Consider the following 13,016-nt stretch of genomic DNA (forward strand, 5'->3'; position numbering starts at 1 on the left):
ATGGAAATAATTAACTGTACTAATCCACAGGTTTTACAGTTGATCATTTTTTTTAAGTACAAGAATTTAGATTTTTACTGAAAACAGAAAGTCCTTTCCAAGTAATCCTATTAGAAAGGATTTTTGTTGGTGGGAGAGGGATGGGAGTGGAGGGGAGAAACAAAGGAGGAAAAACGGTCTTGAAAATATCTACAAACTCCCAGATATTTGGATCTGAAAGAAAAAGAAGCTTGGAATGTACTTCTCACATTTAGTCCTGTAGTTGTAGTGCTGTGATGTGGCACTTAATGCTCTAGGGGACCTCGAGCAAGCGTTACAAATGCAACCAAAATTCTCATAAAAACGAGCCTCTTAACAGCATGTGAGCTGGTCTGCAATGGCCTCAGGAAATCCCCCCAGCTATTCACGTCCTTTTTACCCACTACATTCTCTGACTCAAAAGGAAACCTCACTTCACCTCCTTGACCAGAATTGAGCAGACATTGATTTGGTTACCCAGTGCTTTACTTATTCATTTATTAGTCTTCATCATTTGTATTCCACTAGAACAAAAGAATGTATCTCTTCTTTGCATTAATTTAAGTTTAAGGATGTGCAAATGCGGGTTTGTGAGAGAGTGCATATTTATGTTTATGTAATTTGTGTGTAGCTTGCTTTAATTTAAAATATTTGCCGTCAAAGCTCTAGTACATACCATCACCTTCATTGTGCGGAATGATTCTGCTTGACATATTAGCTGAATTCCTAAAAATGTTGCATGTAAAGTGAACTTTTTAGAAGAGAATCATGTTTTTCTATTTACTTCTATAATTAGTCAGGTTAAGTGTCACATGGGAAAAATAAGTGGCCCAATCCATAATTTAAAAAAAAATTAAGAATTGCAACTTTCACCTCAGTGATAATGATGCCTTTATCTATGGCCACTTTATGTGGCTTAATTGCCCCCAAGAAAAGCCAATAAGAATTGAATCCAATTAAAAAGCAGATATTTTGGAAGAAAATGCTATGTGTAAACTACTGTACTGGAGGCATTGGGAAATTCAGAGAAGTGTAAGTCAGGGTTTATCCTCAGGGAACATATAGTCTAGTTAAGGGTGCACAACAGAAAAGATGTGATTGTATACAACAATTGAAGATTTAAATAACAGTTCTAGATATTTAGATATGTTCTTTGCACAATTACATTAATGATTTATGTTAAAATATACCAGGTAATTTCCCTTCCATTGGAAGAACTCATTGATTGGGTACCACCTATTCTTAGAGCTACTGAGTGGCAACAGTGCATGGGCTCTTCATCTGAACTCGACTCATAGGTTAGTTTAAACAAAGTTTGGGCAATTCAAGCAATAATAATTTGCATCATGGCAAAATATATGTTCCTGTCTTTTGAAATGTTGAACACCCAGTAGCTTTGCTACAGATTTTCCTTGAGGAATGCTTGTTGAATTAATAGGCATTTCTAAGTAGATGTTTGATGTTAAGCAACCAAGGAACGGCCTTTGAAGAGATTTTCACTCCTCAATACCAGCTTTGGATGCTATGTTGCTTTTATTTTGAATTTTGTTCTTACTTAGGGAATATTGGCCAGAACAGAACCATAATAAATTCTGCAGCAGTGTCTATTTAATGTATAACTGATCATAATGGACCCAAAGATCATATAGGGATTTAAAGGAAATAACATCCTTAGTTACCATCTTAACTATAACCTGACAAAAAGATTAATGTGAGTTAAGGAGAAAACCATGATGGTATATACAACTTAAATGCCTGAAAGTGTACAGGCTACCATATGCAGTATTTCCACATATACCTTTACTCTTCTGTTGAAGTGTAAATAATAATATCAATAGTGCCAAGCAAATGGGATCTTTAGCTTACAAAGCATTTAGAATATATCATTCCTTTTGATCCTCAACTGTGATCTCAACAATTTGTGAAATTATTAAGTCACATATCCACATTTTACAAGTGAAAAATCTATGAATTTAAAAGGGCAGATGACTTGCTTAAGGACACAGAGTTCTTAAAAGGTGCAGCTGCTTCCCCTGATGCACACGTTATGACTGGCTCAGAGGAAGCAGCAATCCAAACAGAAGCTTTTCCATACCACAACTGTCCTGCAAGGCACCAGGCACCAAAGAGTTGCCAAAATGTGACATGTAGACTTTAATCATGAGAGGATGGAAGAGCCCTCAGGCCAAAAGGCATACCTACTATGATTTCATGCAAGAAGGAAAAGGGATGGTTAACTATCTTTTATAAGATATTTTCTTCCTGCTTATACAGAGCCCTTGATAAATACTGTGAATTTTCATTACTAAGAAATTGGATAAAATCCTGATGATTTTCCCTGAAAATCATGGTTGTCTCTGAACTGGTTGTGTGAGAGTTTTTTCAGCTCCTTAAGAGGTTGGACTTCAATATCTAAAAAAGTCTCCATCCTGACCTGGACAACCTTCCCACCTACCAGGATTTATATCTTTTCCATTGAAAAATCTGTGAATATAATCAGTTGTCTTTGAGCTGGCTCCTGGAGCTTCTTACTTACTTAAGAATATGGTATGGAAATGAAAGAGATCATGGGTCGCTTTACTAAAACTGAGTGGCCCTGGGAATTTATAAAGAAGTATGACTCTGAATCTCACAAGCCACAGGCTTTCATTGGTGATATAGCATTCAAAACTGCTGCTGCATTTTGCTACCTGATGAACAAATCAAAAAATTCAGCATCTGGTTCTAGAAGCTAAAAATGTCAGTGGGTCCTCCATTCGTTATCACATCCTTTAAAAGTCTACAGACTTCCAGGCTTCATTTTTGGTTTGGAGGATTAGAACTGACATTTGAGCTTCTTGAACTTTTTTTTACTCTTATTTCTTCAGAGCCTTGGTTAAAGTGAAATATCAAGGTGATATCCCCAACACCTTGGTCCCAGGACACTCGCAATCCAAATTGATGTTTCTTCCATAATAATAATGCTGCAGTTAAGTATATAGTGTTTTCATATTCATGATCTTATTATGTCCTATATTAGCCTTTTGCATACACAGGGCAATGATAATAATAATACTAATAATAATACTAATACTACTAATAATATAATATTGTCATTCCCATTTTGTATGTGATGAGATGAACTAAGAACATGATCTAAGGTCATATAGTGGGCAAGCAACAGAGCCACAATTAAATTACACCCAGATGAACAGGTGATATCACTCAGAGTCCAACATGTTTTTCACTAGCCTTGCCAGATCTCACAGATTTGCCCTATGATTCTCAGCTAGACTTTAGAGTTATCTAAAGAGCTTATTAAAACAGAGGCACTCAGATAGTCACCTCTGAGTGCCTGATTCAGTAGGCCTAGAGTAGGGTCCAAGAATTTATTTTTCTAACAAGTTTCTAGACAATGCTGATGCTGCCAAGAACCACTCTTTTTAGGAGCACTGTCCTCAGATTGTATGCATATCTGAGTGCCAAAGTCCTAAGAAGAAAATTTGTTTTGCATGATGTTGCCTTATGCTGCTTCTTTTCTCCATTTCTGACCTCTACTAGGAAAAAGTAGAACAAATTTGGGGTGGGGGCTAGCAAGAGAGCACCTCACTGTTTAGAATAAGTTTCGATCTTCTTGCACTCAAGAATTACACAACAAAACCCTTCAGTTTGCTTCTAACTAGAACCTACCGTTGACTATGGTAGATTAACTTGGAGATGAGTACCAACCCACCAAGAAAGAGCTGCTATAAGACTGGACATAGGCAAGTGTGATTAGATGGATCCATAGGCAACTGATCCATTAACCAATAATCTTTACATATATTTCTCCATGTCAACTTAGGAGGAAGTTCTTAAGGGCAAGAAGGAGAGACCCATTCTTGACCTCTCCTAGTCAATATTTTTCTGAAGACTAGTAAGAAATCTTGTATCACAAACTCAGTTTGAATCAACAAAGTAATATATCTGCTTTAAAAAAAAAAGCTAAGAAATATTTTAGCTGTGTTGTGAAATAATGTCCAGATCAAGGTAGCTGATAGTAGGGCTGGTTCCTCTGGAAGCTCTAGGGAAGAATCCATTTCCTTGCCTTTTCTAGCTTCTGGAGACCATCTGCACTCCATGGCTCATGACCCCTTCCACAAATAACTCCAACCTCTTGTTTCTGTCATCACATCTCTTACTGTTAGCTCTGACCCTCTGTCTCTCTCTTATAAAAACCCTTGTGATTACATTTAGATCACATCCACAAGACTCCTTTGCCATATAAGGCAACATTCGTAGGTTCTGGGGATTAGAGATATCTTTTTGGGGGTCATTATTCAGCCTACCACAGTTCCGTTGTGGCATGTCTATCAGACTACACATGGAACACAGAACCCCTTTCTCAGCACCAGAGTTTAAGAGCCCCTTTAATAAAATATGTCCAAAAGGAGGGTGGTCACGACTATGAAAGGCAAGAGTGTGACAGTCATGTTGCCCACTGTGGCTGAGGACGGCATGGGACCAAGAAACAGACAAACTGGGTTCCAATACTTATCAGATAATATGTCTAAGCCACTCAGCTTTTCTCTGTAAACTGAAAGAACCAGAGAATCTCCTAAATACCACCTAGGGCTAAGATTCTGTGCTTTCATAAAATTTATCAAGCTGTTTCTAGATGACATTTAAATTTAAAACCGAGAGTTTGTTTACTATCTCTAATATTCAGTATAAATATTGTCCACTTTTCTTTTGAATTAAAAATTCACTTAAATTTTGAATTTAGAATGTGTTATCCAAGGACTTCTTGCTATAAAAATAGTGGTGAGGCTATAAAAATCTCTAGTATAAGTGCTTTTCCCTTGCTAATTCTTAAATATCCTACCCAATAATACTACTTTAGTCTAAGCATCAAATCACTAGTCTTAGGGCAATAAGTATACCCCTTTTACATATTGGAAACTTGAGGTACAGAGAAAATAAATTGCAATTGCATATGAAGAACTAAGAGAGTTAACAGTTGTTGCCTCCAGCTTTTCTGAGATATCATCTACCACCGCTGCCAGATGTGATACCAGACAATATGTTAAATACACCGAGCAGAGTGTACAGACCTTGTCCCGAAGATCTCAGTCTCAAAGCATGAGAAACAAACTAGAGGACAGTCACTGAATGACTGCTGTCATTATTACAGGGGTCAAAGAAGTGGGAAAGGGCTCGGGTTTTATTCTTTTTTAAAAATTTAATTTGGCTTGTTCTTTGACAAAGGCATGGAAGCTGACCACTGATTCTCAAAAGAAAACAGGTCTAGTTTGATACAAATCTCTCTACAGCATTAGCGTCATCCCACAAACACCAATTTCAAATGATGATTTACAGAGGGTCACGAAGAATAATTCGGAGGAAGTTTATAGGAAGGAAAGCTTTGAGAGCTGAACCAGAAAAGGTGCTTGAAAGTAAACCAAATTATGGCATACATTGAATTATGGCATTTATTATTATGTGCAGAGTATGCATGGAATTTTGAACTAAAAGCTGAGGAAGCAAAGGTCCAGACACGCTCATGCATAGTAAATAAATTAACCCTTTATTCTTTTCCTTTCCATGCTCCTTATATTAGGTGACTTGTTCATACAAATGTACACTGAAAAGGACTAATAAACCATACTCTGCCATGGATGCACTTAACTATTTGTGCACATGACTAAAATGGATGCCTCTAGGAGATTTTCTTTGGTATCATGTAGACACAGTCAGTACTTCAAAGGTCAAGAATTCTTTGGGAAGAAGAGGTGGTCTGTGTGTGTTTATGACTGTCAAACTTTCCTAAGGTTATTAAATTGGGAACCCTTGTCCTTTTCTTCTTTATTTGAAGATTATTCTAGTAATATGTTTGGTGAAGAAAAATGCTGCTAAATAAGTCAGGGGCTAATAACTGGATTAATGACTGTTCTAAAACCTATGAGTTCAATATACTATGCCATTCGGGACCTAGTCTTACTTTCTACTTTAAAAGATCAGTTTTCATTGCTATTTTTTATGCTGGAAACTGCACAGTATAAGGAAATCAGCTTATCATGAGCAGGTCATCAGCTCTTGAAATATCTGCCCATGAGAAAAAAAAAAAAAATGATTGGAATCCTGTCACCAAGGAAATGGTTTAAAAATCTGTTTATTTCAGTGCCAAACAAAAATCTCAACTAGTTATCTTTATTTTGCAACGACTTTAATTCTTTTGCCCATTCATTCATTTATTACATGGCTACTATATACTAATCATTTAGAAAAAAGAACACCCTAGATACAAACCTTAAATATAACTATATGTTTGTGTGTGTTCCTATGCTTTTTTAAAGAGCACATTTGTGATAGGAAGTGAAGAATGGCATAGTCAGGAAAAAATTAGAGACACGATGTAATTATCTGAACTGGAATTAAGCCAATTAATAACCCATGTGCTAACACTACCCTCAAAGTGCTGAAACTGCCGTCAGATATTTAAATGCCCTGGGTGGTCATAGCCACCATGGTCTTCACCTCATCGATTTTCGGCACCATCCAGGGACATGGCTGACCCTGGCTTCTGAGGAAGGGCTGCCACCTGAAGTGAGCTACAGAGGAGGTACAGATTGTATAGTCCTAGCACAAGATTCTCTCAGATGATCATGAATGGATATGCACTTATTTTGTAATGAAATCGAAACACTGGTGTTTTATGCATTTGCTCATTTATTCAACACATATTTACTGAATACCTACCGTGTGCCAGCCCAGCATTATGGCTAAGAATTCAGACTTTAAAGTCAGATTGCCTGTGTTTCATCTCTGGCTCCACACTTACTAACTGTGTGCTCTTGAGCACATTAGCTGTGTGCTCTTGAACAAGTCACCTAAATCTTCTATACCTTGATTTTCTTTTCTATGAAGTGAGGATTTGTAGTACCTAATTCATAGGGTTGTTGTGGCACTAAAGTATGATGAAAAATGTTAAGTACTTAGCAGAGTGCTTATTACAAATCACGTGCTCAGTGATATGTCGGTTATTATTATTAATAGCCAGGAAATATACCAAAGTCTGGAAACAAAGAGATCAAACACCCCTCAGATAATCCTTGAAGTTTAGATTCCAGAATTTAGGGCTTTTAAACTTTACCCTTTCCAGCAGAAGTCTGTATTAGACTTCTGGATCTGTATTAGATCCTTGCTTTGCTATGTGCATTCATGTCTTGAACCTGCATGCTTTGAACATAATACATTCAGCACATCCAGAGTATGCAGTTTTGTTTATTCACATCCTCATTTTCTGCCTTCCTCAATAAAAGCTCAATAAAAGCTACCATGTAATGACCAGCCACGGATTCTACCTGTGTTAGCTCATGTCATCCTCAAAATAACCTGATGGGATGGATATTACCACCTTTTACAGACAGGGAAACTGAGACTCTGAGAGCAGCTGTGACTTACACACTTTTACAAAGGTCTGTTTGACTCCAAAGCTCATTCCCCTTTCACGCAGGTCACCTAGAACGCATTCACTAATGACTGCACTGCTCTGCCTTGGGTTCTTGCCTATCAGGTGCTTTGAGACCTGCAGGAGGACCTACCAATGTCAAAATCACTGATTCCTCCTCCCCCTAAATTGATTGACTGTGGACCGTATGTTTTAGACATGTCACAGCAGCCATTGTTAAAGACGTTGTCATGCAAATAAACTAAATTACTCTGGCCATGACTTCTCTCTGATTACTTGCCTTTGAGTGGGCTCCCAGGTGCCTGACATTTCTTTCAGTTTTCTTCTGTCACCCTAAGTAGTCGTTGCTGAAGCATGACTGAGAGTTTTCACTTTTATATACACCATGATTCTTGTTTTAGGACAAGAAACTTAATCTCTCCAGTAACATCTGATAGAACTGTTCTCTTCATAAGCACCCCTTTCCCGCTTAAAAAATTTACCTTCAATTATCTGCTGTAAGAGGAAGATCCTTATTGAATATGATCATATATGTCCAAAAAAGATACCATCAAATACATAGGCAGATAATACAGTTTCCCCCTTTCTATTTTGGTAGCTCGTTTCAATTGAAATATATAGGAAAAGTTGCCTATAGCTAATCTTCCAGGTAGAAAATCTCGTCAGTGATTGAAAATGACACTGTAAACTGAAAGATTCAGTCTCTTTCACCTACAGTGTGCCTATATTTTAAAAACGAGTTGTATGAAAGAACACATCTTTTTAAATGGTGATGTATAGCGGACGATATTCACAAAGAGAATTGCAAACTCTGGGAGAGGTCTTTGTAGATCCATCAACTGGCCTTCACTAGCTTGGAATGTGACACCAGCTATACCTTGCTGAGACTGGGCCTGTACAATGTAATATTTTTCTGCTTTTCTCTGAGAATGAATTAAGCACTTAAATCCCTATCCCTAGAATTCAAAATGAACCCCCCCAAAATTTCCACTTAGCTATTTAGACATTTTTAAGAATTAGAGGTCTGTGCACTAACTGTATAGGTGGAAGAATCTTATTATTATGAAGACAAGGGTGATTTCCATACCTGTTGGGCCAGAATCTTTAAAGAAAGCTGGAAGTTGGCTGGTATGATGGAAACAGCACTGGTGGGCCACTGGAGCCCCGGGTTCCAATGTCGACAATGCTGTTGCCTTTATGATTTATTAGCCTGAGTCTCTGGCCCTCAGTTTCCTCATCTGCTAAATTAGGGCGTTGGAGAGATTGATCTCTGTGGCTTTTCCCGGCTCTGGTATTCTCTGGGTCTGCGAATCGCCTTCAGTGTCTGCCATAGTCTGCCTTGCCAGCTCTGTTTGTCACAAAGATTAATCCATTTTAACTGTACCTTGGAGTGCTCCCGAGAGAGAAGGATGGATGGTTTTGCACCTATTATTGCATCAGAACTTTTGCCTTTTTAGACGAGATCGTGCAGTGCCTAAAATCTGTCTGCCTGTCTGCCCACTGACTTTGTGCTGATCTCTTGCCACGGTTCCTCTTCTTCCAGCATCCATCTCCCTCCAAGATCTAGACTCGGCATCCGACTGTACCTGTCTTGTTCTCTGCAGCATCTGTCTGCTACACTCCTAGACCATCGTTAATAAACTTTCACACATTACACACAGACCCTAATATGCTGCCACCTGCACATAAATATCTACGTTGATAAAACTAGGGTAGAAAACTCCATTTTTTAAAAAGACCTCTTATCTAGTGCCATTTCCATTTGCACTTTTTGTTTAGTTGCAAGTTTTAATAGTTCCCCCTTTGAGGATTTGTCAGTAGGAGCAGTATTGCTTATCAGAACACACCAACAGTCTTTTTGTAATATTCGCTTTTCCCCTTTGGTTCAGCCGAGCCCGCTGACAGATCATTCAAATTCAATTGTTTTATGTCTAAGCCGAACAGCTAATTAAAGTAGGGATGATTAACCTGACTGGCAGTGTCGCTCTCCCTCTCGCGCTCTCTCTCTCCCTCTCCCTTTCTCTCTCTCCCTCCCTCCTGTTCCAATCAGTCTTTTTCTCACACTCTCTCTCTCTCCTTCCGTGTCTCTCTCTCTCTCTCTCTCTCCCCCTCTCTCTCTCCCCCTCTCTCTCTCTCTCTCTCTCTCTCCCCCACCTCTTCCTCTCGGTCTCTCCCTCCCTCGGTTGGTCTCTCTCTCTCTCTCTCTCTCTCTCTCTCTCTCTCTCTCTCTCTCTCTCTCTCTGTCTCTTGCTCTACTGTTTTTTTTTTTTCCTCTCTCTCTCCTAAACGTGGTCTGCTTGCTGATGGCAGAATGGCACTCGGAGATTTGTGCATTGTGTCTGGTTTCCTACGGGCAGGCTGACCCAGTGCCTCCAGGGACTTATCAATAGACCACTCAGAAGAGACACAGACAGGAGAGAGGAGGAGGGGTGGGGGGAGAGAGAGAGAATCAATATCAAGAATAGAAGGAGCTCCGAAGCCATTTTTTTTTTAAAGAAGTATCGGGACTTGGGAGAGGGTGACAAAGAAGGTTTTTCAAAGAGGCAGTGGAGGAGGTTCTAATAAATTTGGAAGGAAACAGTTCCCTGTCTTGGGAAAAGGAGAACTCCTGACTGATTAGCATTCACACCAGGTATGAGATGTTCGCTACCCCTTATCACTGTGTCGCAACCGAGATGGAAAAGCCTTTTTTTTTTTTTTTAAGAGACCTAGGGAGCATGTATTTCGCTGTGTGTGTTGTTGGGGGGTAAGGGGGTGGCGTGAGATCTGTGGGCATTTGTGTATGGGAGCAGAAAGAATGGAAGCAGTACAACGGGGGGTGGGAAAGAGTATGGACTATGTTACTGTCTTCCCTGTCTTTGTGCACCCCTGGGGGGTTACCCAAGTTCATTTCTAGCAGGTGGATTTAGACGGGAGTTACTTAACGCTTGACCGCCAGTTTTGAAAAAAAAAGAAAAAGAAAAAAAAAAAAAAAACGCTGCTTCCTATGTCTATTAAAGGAAGCTCCAATTTCTCTCTCTCTCTCTCTCTCTCTCTCTCTCTCTCTCTCTCTCTCTCTCTCTTCCTCTCTCTCTCTCTCTCTCTTCCTCTCTCTCTCTCTCTCTCTGCCCCCCCATCTCTCTTCCCCTCTCTCCCTCTCTCTTCTTTTTTTCCTCTTCTAACCAGACAGCGGGAGGGTTCCTGGCTCCCAGCCAGCCCAAAAGCCTCTAAGTGTTTTGCACTTGTTTCAGGGAGTAGCTGCCCGGGGATTTTTCAGCATTTTCACTAGAGAACAAAGAGTTCTTTACAAAGGGAAGGGGTGGGGGGGGGAGTGAGCTTAATGTCTGATATATGTTTTTCTATTTTTATTAGTTTTTCGCCTAAAAAGAGAGAGACAGGAACAGAACATTCACTCTATAAAGACACAAAGACATTCAAAAGAAATCCAGTTATCTTTTCTCCCCATCACCCCAATATATATACATAAAAAAGGAAAAGGAAAAAGACTAATTAAGTTTGATATGTTGCTCTTTTCTCGTCTTTTAATCTTTCTAAATCCAACTGTTCTATGCTCACTCTATGCTATTTTTTTCTACTCACAATAAAAGTTGTTCAGGATTCATCCTCTGCTATCATCTCTTTACCCATTCTGGGTCCCTAAAATCCTGTGGAGGAGAGAACAAGACTCCACAAAATAATCAGTTTAGTGGCAAGAACATCTTCTACTTTTGCCACTTAGGTAAAAAGTTAATTATGGGATTTGGGTTCCCAAAATACCAATGGGGTACATTAGTTCATTCGGTCTCACAAGTTTTTGCATCCGTTTAAAAGGTACCGCTTGTGTCACTTGTCAGTTATTAAGAAAAGGTACTAAGGGAACAGATATTTGTATTTTATTTTTGTTTCTATTTAATGACGTAAATTACAAAACCCCCAGAGAGATTTCTGCCCCATCCGTGATACACTAGTTCAAGCGAAATATAGTCTAGACAGAGATTTTTCTATGATTCTGATAGCCACGTAGCTTTGCGTGTTCTCCATTTGATTTTTCGCCTATGCATGTATATTTTCACCATGAATTTGTGTTTGTAGCAAACATTCCAGAATGCTTATCATTTTCAAATTAATGCTCCAACAAAAGAAGAAAGAAATCATGTGAACTGTTTGTGCAAGACGTGTAAATAATTCCACCTTTTACATATGCTGTACATTTATATCTTTATACTGACATCCTTGAATTATAAACTCAAGAAAATGTTTTCTTTCTAAAAGTTCTCCTCCTAATGCATTTATATTTCAATTGTTATATGGAAATCTCTTTAAGATACTTAAGAGACACAAATCTGAACAGGGGGAAAATTCACAAGCACCACAAAAATTCTTAAATATACATTATGTACAGTACCTAACTACAGATAACTATTTTACTAAGTGGAAACCGGCTACAACAGTTGTTTCAAGATTCAGAAACTCTTTTCTTCTTTTTTTCTTTTTCATTCACTGAAAGTATAATCTGTCCTGTCCCTGGGGTGGGAAACTGTAGGGAAAATATATACATTTTTTCATATTTTTAGAATACATTTAAGTAACTGCTTCTTAAGGTTGTAATACATATCAGGGCAGAGAGTGGTGTCTAGTCAATAAGCCCTTCTGGCTGGGAGGTGTGAGCGCCTTATGTTTGAAGTAACTTGATAACAAGGAGTCTTTTCGGGAAACCTTACTGTGTATGTGTTGCCTCAGTAATGACCCACCAGAGAAAAAACAAGAGCTAGGTGGCCAGTGTTTGCACTTGAAGTCGCTGAAAGACATTAGAATTAGGGGAACTTTTGGCGAATCCAAATTTTTCTAGGGTAACTCACTTCTTACCGTTATGTGTTTTCCTCAGGAAAATTCTTATATTGCCTTGAGACTTTTCTGTATTTTTGTAGATATTTTTAATGCTCTTAAAAGTGCTTAAGGAGAAAAAGATCTTTAAAAAGAAAGTTGTCAAAATAAGAGAAAAGAAACTCGGTCTTGAAAAAGTTTTATATTGAAGGCAAGAGCTTTTTTTTTTTTCCCCCTTTTGGCTTGTTTCTGATTTTTTTTTTTCCCTTGAACTCTTTTGTTGCTGTGGGCTGTTGTGTTTGCATTTTTGTTTTTTGTTTTGTTTTTTGCTTGTGCTTTTTTGTTGTTGTTGTTGTTCTATTTTTAATGTGACCAAGGGGGTCTATGAAAGAGTCAGAGGGGCTACTGGAAGAGGCTGTTACTGAAAGCTGCACTAGCCCCCCTTGATCCCAGTTCAGGCAGCTCCTATCAGCCAGTTGTGCCGCCAGGAGTACAGTGAAAGGTGATAGCTGTCATTCTGGGATTCTTCGTGCATCTGACCTGAGAGTAACACATTCACAGTCGAGGAGAAAAGGGAAAAAAAATAGAGGAGGAGGAAAGAAAAGCTCTTTGAGCTGGAATACACTGGCCCTTTCTTCCTGTAGGCAATCCGCTCCAGTTCTTGGCGACGTGTCCTGCACTATCAGATATCATATGACTTTTTATTTAGATTCCTTTTCGGAGAATGGCCTGTTAGGACTCTGTTTGTTTTCTTTTATTTAATTTC

General features: G+C 38.8%; 1 protein-coding gene across 49 annotated transcripts in view; it reads left to right on the forward strand.

Moving 5' to 3' along the window:
• The window catches only part of ZBTB20 (zinc finger and BTB domain containing 20), an 802,591-nt gene that overhangs the window by 675,540 nt on the left and 114,035 nt on the right, over positions 1-13,016 (forward strand). The window contains exon 1 of one of the 49 annotated variants that reach the window (XM_067034608.1): positions 9,727-10,079. The exons of 47 other annotated variants lie outside the window; for them this stretch is intronic. The gene's annotated coding sequence lies outside the window, so the exon portion shown is untranslated. Of the gene's footprint in view, positions 1-9,726; positions 10,080-13,016 lie in introns of those variants that run through there. One more of the 49 variants, XM_059065103.2, reaches the window with a different exon arrangement.

The sequence above is a fragment of the Kogia breviceps genome, chromosome 5 (genome assembly GCF_026419965.1).
Source record: "Kogia breviceps isolate mKogBre1 chromosome 5, mKogBre1 haplotype 1, whole genome shotgun sequence".
Classification (NCBI taxonomy): domain Eukaryota; kingdom Metazoa; phylum Chordata; class Mammalia; order Artiodactyla; family Physeteridae; genus Kogia; species Kogia breviceps.